The 12232-nt window shown below is 39.8% G+C and overlaps 1 protein-coding gene and 1 pseudogene across 1 annotated transcript in view; one reads left to right on the forward strand and one right to left on the reverse strand.

Annotated features, from left to right (window-relative positions):
• LOC125177121 (olfactory receptor 51H1-like) overlaps window positions 1-12232 on the forward strand; it is a 307668-nt gene that overhangs the window by 128937 nt on the left and 166499 nt on the right. The window lies entirely within an intron of this gene.
• On the reverse strand, window positions 11251-12194 carry LOC125146470 (olfactory receptor 51F2-like; annotated as a pseudogene).

Raw genomic sequence — 12232 nt, forward strand, 5'->3', positions numbered from 1 at the left:
TCTTCCTGATGGATAGACCCTGTAATTATTATATAATGCCCTTCTTCATCTCTTTTTACAGCCTTTAATATAAAGTCTAGTTGATCTAAGTATGACTACTCCAGCTTTCTTTTGACTTCCAGTGGCATGATAAATAGTTCTCCATCCCCTCACTTTCAATCTGAAGGTGTCCTCAGGTCTAAAATGAGTCTCTTGTAGACAGCAAATAGATGGGTCTTGTTTTTTTATCCATTCTGATACCCTATGTCTTTTGGTTGGTGCATTTAGTCCATTTACATTCAGTATTATTATAGAAAGATATGAGTTTAGAATCATTGTGATGTCTGTAGGTTTTATTCTCGTAGCGATGTCTCTGGTACTTTGTCTCACAGGTCCCCCTTAGGATCTCTTGTAGGGCTGGCTTAGTGGTGACAAATCCCTTCAGTTTTTGTTTGTTTGGGAAGACCTTTATCTCTCCCTCTCTTCTCAATGACAGACTGGCTGGATAAAGGATTCTTGGCTGCATATTTTTCTGTTCATCACATTGAAGATCTCCTGCCATTCCTCTCTGGCCTGCCTAGTTTCAGTAGAAAGATCAGTCACGAGTCTTATAGGTCTCCCTTTATATATTAGAGCGTGTTTATCCCTAGCTGCTTTCAGAATTTTCTCTTTATCCTTGTATATTGCCAGTTTCACTATGATATGTCGTGCAGAAGGTCGATTCAAGTTACATCTGAAGGGAGTTCTCTGTGCCTCAGGGATTTCAATGCCTTTTTCCTTCCCCAGGTCTGGGAAGTTCTCAGCTATGATTTCGTCAAGTATATCTTTAGCACCTTTCCCTCTCTCTTCCTCCTCTGGAATACCAATTATGCATAGATTATTTCTCTTGAGTGCATCACTTAGTTCTCTAATTTTCCCCTCATACTCCTGCATTTTTTTATCTCTTTTTTTCTCAGCTTCCTCTTTTTCCATAATTTTATCTTCTAGTTCACCTATTCTCTCCTCTGCCTCTTCAGTCCAAGCCATGGTTGTTTCCATTTTATTTTGCAGCTCGTTTATAGCATTTTTAAATCTCCTCCTGACTGTTCCTTAGTCTCTTGATCTCTGTAGCAATAGATTCTCTGCTGTCCTCTATACTGTTTTCAAGCCCAGCGATTAATTTCATGACTATTATTCTAAATTCACTTTCTGTTATATTGTTTAAATCCTTTTTAATCAGTTCTTTAGCTGTTATTTCATGGAGATTCTTTTGAGGGGAATTCTTCCATTTCGTCATTTTGGATAGTCCCTGGAGTGGTGCAGGACTCGGGGCACTTCCCCTGTGCTGTCTTGAATACCTTGGGTGGGGCCGCAGTCAGACCTGATGTCTGCCCCAAGCCCACCACTGGGGCCACAGACAGACCCGTGTGTGTCTTCTCTTCTCCTCTCCTAAGTCCTGGATTCACTGTGGGGTGGCGTGGGGCATCTGGGCTACTTGCACACTGCCAGGCTTGTGGTGCTGGGGATCTGGCATATTAGCTGGTGTGGATCGGCAAGGTGCGGAGGGGGGCGGGGAGGAGGGGCAGGCTCAGCTCGCTTTTCTTTCGGAGATCCGCTTCCGGAGGGGCCCTGTGGCACCGGGAGGGAGTCAGACCCACTGTGAGAGGGATGGATCCGCAGAAGCACAGCCTTGGGTGTTTGGCAGTGCAAGCAAATTCCCTGGCAGGACCTGGTTCCCTTTGGGATTTTGGCTGGGGGATGGGCAAGGGAGATGGCGCTGGCGAGCGCCTTTGTTCCCCACCAAGCTGAGCTCTGTTGTCCAGGGCTCAACAATTCTCCCTCCCGTTGTCCTCCAGCCCTCCTGTTTTCTGAGCAGAGCTGTTAGCTTATAACCTTCCAGATGTCAAGTTCCGCTTGCTGTCGGAACACACTCCATCTGGCCGGCTCCGCTTTTGTAAGTGAGACTCGGAGGCTATGCTTGACCGGCAGGCCGCCCCTCCACCCCGGCTCCCTCCTGCCAGTTCGTGTAGCACGCACTGCCTCGCCGCCCTTCCTACCCTCTTCTGTGGGCCTCTCATCTGCGCTTGGCTCCAGAGACTCTGTTCTGCTAGTCTTCTGGCGGTTTTCTGGGTTATTTAGGCAGGTGTAGGTGGAATCTTAGCGATCAGCAGGACGCATGGTGAGCCCAGTGTCCTCCTACACCGCCATCTTCCCAGGATCTCCTCAAGAATTGTGGTTTTAGAGCTAAGATACAGTATTATTCATAGCCAGCACAGTGAGGTAATATGCATATAATTATATTAATTGTATATATTATATATTAATTAAATATATAATTATATCAATATGCATATAATTAATTAATACGCATATAATTAATACACATATAATTAATATGCATATAGTTAGGTTTGATATAGCCATTACAGGGGTTTTCTTAGTTGCTGTAATCTGGACTGTTGGTCATGACAACAGTATCTAGTAACTATAGTAAGTGCTTCCATGGTTCACCACATACTTTTGCATATAATCTGAAATGTAGCTAGCTGGCATACAGGAAACATTGGACTTGAACTATTTATTAGACCAAATGGACCTATCTGACGTATAAAGAATTTTTTTTTTCCAACAGCATCAAAATACATTTTCTTCTGAAAGACAGGGAACATTTTCTGAGATCAATCATATGTTAGGTCACAAAACAAATCTTAACAAAATTACCTGTCAGCCTTGTTAGGGATTCTGAGGCAACTCAGATCTTTTGCATGGATGCTTCTGCTCAAATATTTTGTTTCCTTTGGGAGGGAAGTGGTTCTTAAGATTGTATGCTTTCTTGGGGTGCCTGGGTGGCTTAGTTGGTTAAGCCTCTGACTAGTGATTTTGGCTCAGATCATGATCTCACCATTCCTGAGGTCAAACCTCATGTCTTTCTGAGTCTGGCAACTCAGAGCCTGCTTGGGATTTGCTTTCTCCCTCCCTTTCTGCCCTCCCTCACTTGCATGTGCTCTCTCCCTCTCTCTCTCAAAAAACAAATAAATAAACATAAAAAAAGATTGTATGCCTTCTCTATTTTCTCAACATTTGTCTTTTTGCCTTCTTTAATTTTTAAGTAGACTCCTTGTTCAACATGGGGCTAGACCTTACAACCCTGAGACCAACTGTTTCATGTTCCACCAAATGAAACATCCAAGAGCCCCAAGATTGTATGACTTCTCTTGATCCTGCAGAGGTAGGCTGGGTACTGCAAGCCTCTCATTTGCTTTCTCTAGGATGGTGCTCATAGTTCAATTTTTTGTGCTTTCTCCCAATCCCACAGAGATCATCCAGCTTTCTGCATGTGCTTACTGGCCATCTGCAAAAACTCATACTCTCTACCCATGGGGATACATACAGGGAGCTAGTCACATAGGGTGTTTGGTGAGGTGTGTGAAGTATTGAGAGTGCCCATAGGTCAGTAAGGGGTCTGAGGTGAGACATCCCCACTGATTTGTGGGAAGGTCTCCTGATGGAGTCCACAAAGTGGTTAATAGGATCTGTATCCCTTCTAGGAGTTCCAAACCTTGGCTGCAGTGCTCCCAGCCTCTCCCTGTCCTTAAGTCATGCAGATCACATCACTGTTCTGTGTGGGTTGAGAAATACATGGGCCTCTTTGGCAGTATCCTACAAAGATGGAGAAGCTGGGTGCTCCCTCACTATCCTTTTACTTTCCCCTGTGGAAGATGGCATCTCTCTTGGCACTGAGTTGTGCCATCATGGGGTAGTGTGATGCAGGTAAGATGAAATTGTTTCTATCTTCTCCAATGAATCTGTTTCCAGATTTTTGGCTCCAATGATGTGCAGGAACTTCTCCACTGGACTCCTGGACTCCTACAAAGTTACTCATGTCTGTGGATGATTATCAATATCTATGTTCTTTGGAGAGAAGGTGGTAGAATCCACTATTGTGCTCACATTCATTGTCTTAATCCAGGGATATGATGTCTCTCCAGACCACTCTCATAATAGTCTGAAGAGACCTGGGGCAGTAGGATATCCCATAGAGCATCACATTGTCCATTATAGCGATGAAATGATGAAACTGTGCTAGTCATGTGGGATGGACAAGACGTACATTCCAGAGGGTGGCCGGCAAGCCTACAAAGATGCAGAGGCCCACCACATCAGTACAACTTTAGTGGCCCAGTGTTCTGGGATATGCTATGATGTTTCCTTCACCACAAAGGGAGAGCATTGTGTCTTGCTCCTCAAGCATAAGAAGAATACACAATGTCCACTTTGGGTTCTAGAGGCATGCACCCTGACTCTGCTTCTCTCTCCATCTCTTTCCACATATAATTAGGTGCAGCCTAGCTGACACTGAACTTTTCTTGACCATCAAGAAGATCCTCAGACATTTCTATGTATTTTCTATTAGAGCGTTAGCTTATTTGTGTATATTCCTTCTGAATGGAGATGAAATATGTAAGTATTCATGGGCCTAAGGACTATGGCTGGTTAAGAAATGAGGCTGTGGTCCGGCCTTACCCTAACATATGCAGACAGATGTCAGTAGCTTTGCTCTCTCTTCCCCGCCCCACACATTTATGTGTCTAGGGCATAAGAGAAGATATGTTATGTGTATAACTCTAATGTGAGGACATTTGTTTTTTTTTAAATGTTTATTCATTTTTGAGAGACAGAGAGAGACAGAGCATGAATGGGGAAAGGGCAGAGAGAGAGGGAGACACAGAATCTGAAGCAGGCTCCAGGCTCTGAGCTGTCAGCACAGATCCCGATGTGGGGCTTGAACGCAAGAACTGCGAGATCATGACCTGAGCCGGAGTCAGGCGCTCAACCAACTGAGCCACCCAGGCACCCCTAATGTGAGGACATTTCAAAAAAATATTCTGGATTTAATATTCTATTACTAAATCTAATGTGTGTGTGTGTGTGTGCGCGTGTGTGCGTGGTGTAGTTTGTGTATACATGTGACTATTTTCTGTCAACTCATAGCCATCTGAAATAATGCCTTTAAGGATTCTTCACTGTGTAGTCTTCTATGAATTGAATATTTTCTGTTCGTATTTTCATGGGCATAGTTTATCTACTATAGGCTGATCGCCTCCAGTATTAAGAGGAAGGGATGATATATCCTGTCATGGGCAGGGAGGGATAATACATGACTACCTCTTCATCTGAACATATGGATTCTCTGTTTCTCCTGGACGTTGCCTCAGAGTTAAAAAGTACAGACCTGGGGCGCCTGGGTGGCGCAGTCGGTTAAGCGTCCGACTTCAGCCAGGTCACGATCTCGCGGTCCGTGAGTTCGAGCCCCGCGTCAGGCTCTGGGCTGATGGCTCGGAGCCTGGAGCCTGTTTCCGATTCTGTGTCTCCCTCTCTCTCTGCCCCTCCCCCGTTCATGCTCTGTCTCTCTCTGTCCCAAAAATAAATAAAAACGTGGAAAAAAAAATTAAAAAAAAAAAAAAAAGTACAGACCTGCCTCAGTGGCAGAACTAATCATATTTATTTTTTCTACCCTTAGGCAAATTAGTCTGTGTCCTAAAATATGGCACAATGAGGGCCAGATTGGGGCTAGTGGGACAGTAGTAAAATGACTGAATATTTCAATGTAATTCTTCAATCAAACACCCCAGAGATTGGGGCATTCTTTAGTATAGACTTCCTGTATTCTCTTACACATATTTTGAGCTGTGGTTTCATCTTTCAGTGTCATTTTATCTTTGTTCTATCTTTCATGGATTCCTGAAATTTACAGATCACTTAGATCACTGATTATACTTCTATTTATATACCAGTGTTTCTATTAATTTCATCTTTATTCAAACATATTTTCTCCTTTTTCTAGGTGAGAGTAGTTTGGACACGTGTGCTCTCTCCAGCTTCCTTATGCAATCTCCAATCTTCTTCCTTTCTTTCTTTTTTTTAAATTTTTTTTAACGTTTATTTATTTTTGAGACAGAGAGAGGGACAGAGCATGAACGGGGGAGAGGCAGAGAGAGAGGGACACAGAATCGGAATCAGGCTCCAGGCTCTGAGCCATCAGCCCAGAGCCCAACGTGGGGCTTGAACTCACGGACCGCGAGATCGTGACCTGAGCTGAAGTCGGACACTTAACTGACTGAGTCACCCAGGCACCCCATTTTCTTTCTTTTTTTTTTAAACATAACAGTTTTACTGATAAAAATTCACATACAGTACAACCTATTCATTTAATATGTAAAGGTTTAATGATTTTTAGTGCATTCTCAGAGTTTTGCCATTATCATCACAGTAAATTTTAGATCATTTTTATAATTCACAAATGGAACACCCTACCTACAGTCTTATCTCAGTACCTTCCATCCCACCCAGCCTAATGCAACCACTAATCTACTTCTGTCTCTGTAAATTTGCCTGTTTGAGACCTTTCATATATACTGAATCATATGATGTGTAGCCTTTGTTACTGACTCTTTTCAATTAGCATAATATTTTTTTTATTTCAAGTTTTTATTTAAACTCTAGTTAGTTCACACTATATAGACTGTATGTTAGCTAAGCTAACTTGACAAAAAATTATATTTTAAAAAAAAAGCAATAGCCAAATTATGGAAAGAGCCCAAATGTCCATAGACTGATGAATGGATAAAGAAGAGGTGATATATATACAATGGAATATTACTCAGCCATCAAAAAGAATGAAATCTTACCATTTGCAACAATGTGGATGGACCTAAGGTGTACTATGTTAAGCAAAATAAGTCACTCAGAGAAAGACAAATATATGATTTCATTCACGTGGAATTTAAGAAACAAAGTGGATCATAGGGGAAGGGAAGGGAAAATAAAATAAAAAGAGAGAGAGAGGCAAACCATAAGAGACTCTTAAATAAAGAAAACAAACTGAGGGTTGCTGGAGGGGTGTTGGGTGGGAGGATGGGCTAAATGGGTGATGGGCATTAAGGAGGCCACTTGTTGTGATGAGCACTCTATGTTATATGTAAGTGATGAATCACTAAGTTTTCCTGAAATCATTATTACAATATATGTTAATTAACTTGTATTTAAATAAAATTAAAAAATTAAAAAAAAAAACAATGGTCAAGAAATGTGAGGATTTATTTTTGTATCCTCAATTCTATTCCGTGGATCTATATGTCTATCCTATGCCAGTACTACATTGTGTATATTATTATAGTCATGTAGTGAAATTAGAAATTGTTAAGTGTAAATCCCCCAATTTTGTTCTTTTTCGAGATGGTTTTGGCTATTTGGTGCTTCAAATTTCCATATGTATTTTGGGACTAGCTTGTCAGTTTAAGCAAAGAAATTTGAATTTTGATAGGGATTATATTACATTATATATTAATTTGAGAGTATAGCCTTAGTAACCATATTAAGTAGTCAATCCATAAACATAGCATATCTTTCCATTTATTTAGGACTTCTTTTACTTTTTTGAGCAGTGTTTCTGTGTACAATGTTCTCAGTGTGCAAGTCTTACCCCTCCTTGAGTAAATTTATTTCCATGTATATTTATTGTTTTTGATGATATTGTAAATGGAACTTTTTCTTAATTTCAGTTTTGGATTGTTCATTGCTAGTGTATAAAAATACAATTAATTTTTTATATTTTGATCTTGTATTCTGTAACTTTGTGTAAGTCATTTATTATTAGTTTTAATAGTTTTTAATAGGTTTCTTAGGATCTTCTATACAAAAAAATCAGATCATCTACAAATAGAAATAGTTTTAATTTCTCCTTTATAATCCAGATAGCTTTTATTTTATTACCTTTTCAAACTGACCTGGCTAGAATTTCCAATAGAATGTTGAATAAATTGGTAAGAATGGACATCCTTGTTTTGTTCATCATTTTAGGGTAAAGCATTCAGTCTGTCACCATTAAGTATAATGTTACTTGAACTTTTCACAGATATCTATTTATCAAATGAGAAAGTGACTTTTCTTCCTAAGTTTTGAGTTCTTTTACCATAAATGATGTTCAATTTTGTCAAAAGTTTTTCCTCCATCTATTCATATATTGAGATGATCATTTTGTTTTTGTCTGTTATTCTATTGTTTTAGTGTAAGTATATGTATATTTTTTTCTTTTTTTCCCCCCAACTTTAAATAAACCTTGCATTTCTGGGATGAATCCCCCTTGGTTATAGTATATAATCTTTTCTATATGTTGCTGAATTTGGTTTGATAATATGTTATTGAGGATATTTGCATCTCTATTCACAAGATATGTTGGTTTTTAATATTCTTTCTTGTGATGTCTTTGATTTTGACATCAGGGTAAAATGGCACCAATAGAATGAGTTGGATGTGTTCTCTCCTCTTCCATTTTCTGAAAGAATTTTTGAAAAATTAACATTAATTTTTCTTTAGGTGTTTGGTTAATTAACCGGTGAATTCATCTAGATCTGGGTTTTTCTTCTTTGGAAATTTAAAAATTACTGACTCATGATTATCAAAGAACCAACTTTTGGTTTTGTTGATTTTATATATTGTTTTTTAATTCTCTATTTAATTAATTTCCACTAGCTTAATCATTATTATTTTCTTCTTTTTGCTTTTAATTTTTTAACGTTTATTTATTTTTTAGAGAGATAGACAAAGTGCAAGCAGGGAGGGGCAGAGAGTGAGGTAGACACAGAATCTGAAGCAGGCTCCAGGCTCTGAGCTGTCAGAACAGAGCCAGATGCAGGGTTTGAGCTTACAAACCACGAGATCATTGCCTGAGCCAAAGTCAGACGCTTAACTGACTGGGCCACCCAGGCACCCATCTTCTTTTTGCTTGATTTAAAGTCAGTTTGCTCTTTCCCCCCAGCATTTTAAAGTGTATGGCTAGGTAATTGATTTGAGATACTTTCTTTTTCAATGTAGGCATTATGGCTATAAATTTTCCTCTAAGCAATCTTTAGCTTCACCTCACAATTTTGGTATGTCATGTCTTTATTTTCATTCATCTCAAAGTACTTTCTAAATCCTTTCGTGATTTCTTTTTTGGCCCATTATTTTTAGGAGTATATTGTTTAATTTTCTAGTATTTGTGAATTTACAAATTTTTGTTACTCATTTATAATTTAATTCCATTGTGGCCCATTTCTCTTGGAGTTAATCCCCTGATTTACATGCATAGATAGGCAGGATAGAATATGGCCTATTCAGTTTGCCTCTCTTGTCGTGAATCCTGTTCCTTATAATAGAGCTAGGGAAAGAGTGATTGAGGCCCCAGTATTCTCTGGCTGCCATGCCTGGGATAGAGCTTCTGCAGTATGACTATGGCTGAGTGCATGAAGACAGCCACTGACCTCTTGACTGCATTTACCTGGAATTTAGCTTCCACAGTTGGAGCTGAGGTGAAAAGAATGAGGAATATGGTGGTCTGCCCTTTCCAGGAGATATCGTAGCCTTAGACTGACAACTGGTGAAGATGGGGGTGGGGCTGGGGCTGGGGAAGGAAGCCCTATGTCCTTAGCTACACGGAGTGGAGCTATCAATATGCTGTACTGTGGGGGAAGGGAGGGGCAAATGCTGGCTCCTATTCAAGGGCCACAGACTCCCACTGTTCTTACAGTAATTTAATAGATTTTCTTGAACAGTTCTTCAGCTGTATGCACTTAGGGCAATTTTCAGAGAATTTAAATGTTTATACCCATGTCTATATATAATTTTCATGATTTATGATTGTTTCCCTGGGGAAACTATCCACAGATTTCCTCATGTTACCATTCTTCCCTTTTTTTTTTTTTTTTTGTAATAGGCTTCCTGCCCAGTGTGCAGCCCAGTGCTGGGCTTGGATCTTTCCAGTTCTTTAGTTTATAGTTTTTTTAAAAATGTTTGTTTGTTTGTTTCTGTATTTATTTATTGAGAGGAAACATGAGTTGGGGGGGGGGGCAGAGAGAAAGGGAGAGAGAGAGAGACCCAAGCAGGCTCCAAGCTCTGTGTGGAACCCCACAGGGGGCTTGATCCCACCACTGTGAGATCATGACTTGAGCCAAAGTCAAGAGTCAGAGGCTTAACTGACTGAGCTACCCAGGTACCCCTTGACTTTACAGTTTGAAGAGCACATTTTGATGGTATCTTGATCTTCCCAGCTTGGAAAATAGCAACAACATTGCTAAGAATATATTATTCTTACACATTCTATTAATCATTTTGCTTACATATTGTCACATATCACATAGTACATCAGATTTTGATTGGTTGCTTTATATCTACATATTTCACTAATTATGATAATATCTTGTTGTTTGTCTCTGCCACCCTATCATATTGTGCAGTGTCTGGCAATAGGAGACACCAGTAAATGAAAGAATGAATCAATGGTGGTTAAATTATATATAAGAATAATAGATAGGGGTGCATGGGTGGCTCAGTCAGTTAAGCGTTGGACTCTTGATTTCAGCTGAGGTCATGATCTCATGGTTTGTGAGATCAAGCCCCGTGTTGGGCTCTGTGCTGATGGTGCGGAGCCTGCTTGAAATTCTCTCTCTCTCTCTCTCTCTCTCTCTCTCTGCCCCTCCCCTGCTCGTTCTCTCTCTCTCTCTCTCTCTCTCACAAAATAAATAGATAAACATTTTTTAAAAATATAAAAAAAGGATAATAGCAGGGTTTAATTGAAGATTAAGCAAAACTTAATAACTTTTTATTATGTATACTTTAAAAAAACAAAATGAGACAGAAAGATATGTTACAGTTTTAAGTATAATTTTGGAGGCAAATAATGGGCAAAGCATTCATGTTACCTATTTTCATTCATGCTTTCAGAAATTTATCTTAATATATATAATACCCAGGTGCACCTGGATGGCTCAGTCGGTTGAGCATCTGACTCTTCATTTTGGCTCAGGTCATGATCTCATGGTTCATGAGTTTGAGCCCCATATCAGGCTCGGTGCTGACAGTGTGGAGCGTGCTTGGGATTCTCTCTCTCTCTCTCTCTCTCTCTCTCTCTCTCTCTCTGTCTCTCTCTCCCTCTCCCTCCCCCCCCCAGAATAAATAAATAAACATATACATATATATATATATCCCATAATATTAGGATATTATTGGGATATTATATTGTACCCATAATAGTAAGACATTTTATTGCTTATTTTTAAAGAGTAGATTAGTAATAGTTCTATTGAAGATAAAAAATAAATTTCTTTCAAATTGCATCTCCTACCCATCCTACCCAACTTTCTAGTTTTTTTGGTTTCAGGTCACTAATGAAAGCATACTGATTAAACACTAGGTCTTGGAAATGATAGCTAAGGAGTAGATTTTATTAAAAAGGTATTAGAGTCAAACCTCAAATCACTTGGGAAAGAGGACTTTTTTAATGGCCCTACGGATCTGCTTGGTTTTTACACTGTAAATAATAGGATTCATCACTGGTGGAAGAAGCAAACACACATTAACCATAAGAATGTGTAACATAAGGAGGCGCCTTTTTCCCAAACCTATGGACAAAACACAAGCTAATGAGAGGAATGTAGAAGATGGCCACAGCACCTATGTGGGAAATACAAGTGCTAAAGGCTTTATGCCAGTCCTCTAGGGAAGCAATGTTTAGGATAGTCTTAATAATCAGAATATAGGAGAGAAAAATAAAGGTGGAGTCCACTCCCACAGTGACTACAAGGGGGGTAAGTCCTAAAACACTGTTGATCTTATTGTCAGAACATGGAGCCAGATTATATCAGGATGGAAACAATAAGAATGAGGAAGCACATGGCTTTGGCAGAAGGATAAACATTTAAGAAGTAGGACCAGAGGCACTAGGATCACTGTTACCCTGACAAGGATGGCAAACCATACTTTGACAATTCTGGAATCAGTTAAGATGGCAGCATAGCTCAGTGGGTTACAAATGGCAACGAAGTGGTCAAAGGCCATTGCCAGGAGCACTGAGGACTCCATGACGGTAAAGAGTTGAATGAAGAATGTCTGGGCAACACAGGCATGGAAACTGATTTGTCTTGCACTGAACCAGAATATACCCAACATAGTGACCAGCGTTGAAATATACAAGCCCAAGTCAGTGGTTGAGAGCATAGAGAGGAAATAGTACATAGGTGCATGGAGACTTGACTTGGTGATGGTGAAAAACAGGATTAAAGCATTCCCAGAGAGGGAAGTCATGTACAGATAGCAGAAGAGGATGAAGGTCCAGGTGTGGGTAGCTTCAAGACCTGGAGATGTTTTCCCGTCAGGAAAAAGAATAGAGAAGTTGAAGTGATGTTAGGAAAGGATGACATCATTACTATGGAAGAATAATTCTTTTGAAATAAAATAC

The sequence above is a fragment of the Prionailurus viverrinus genome, chromosome D1 (assembly GCF_022837055.1).
Source record: "Prionailurus viverrinus isolate Anna chromosome D1, UM_Priviv_1.0, whole genome shotgun sequence".
NCBI classification, from domain to species: domain Eukaryota; kingdom Metazoa; phylum Chordata; class Mammalia; order Carnivora; family Felidae; genus Prionailurus; species Prionailurus viverrinus.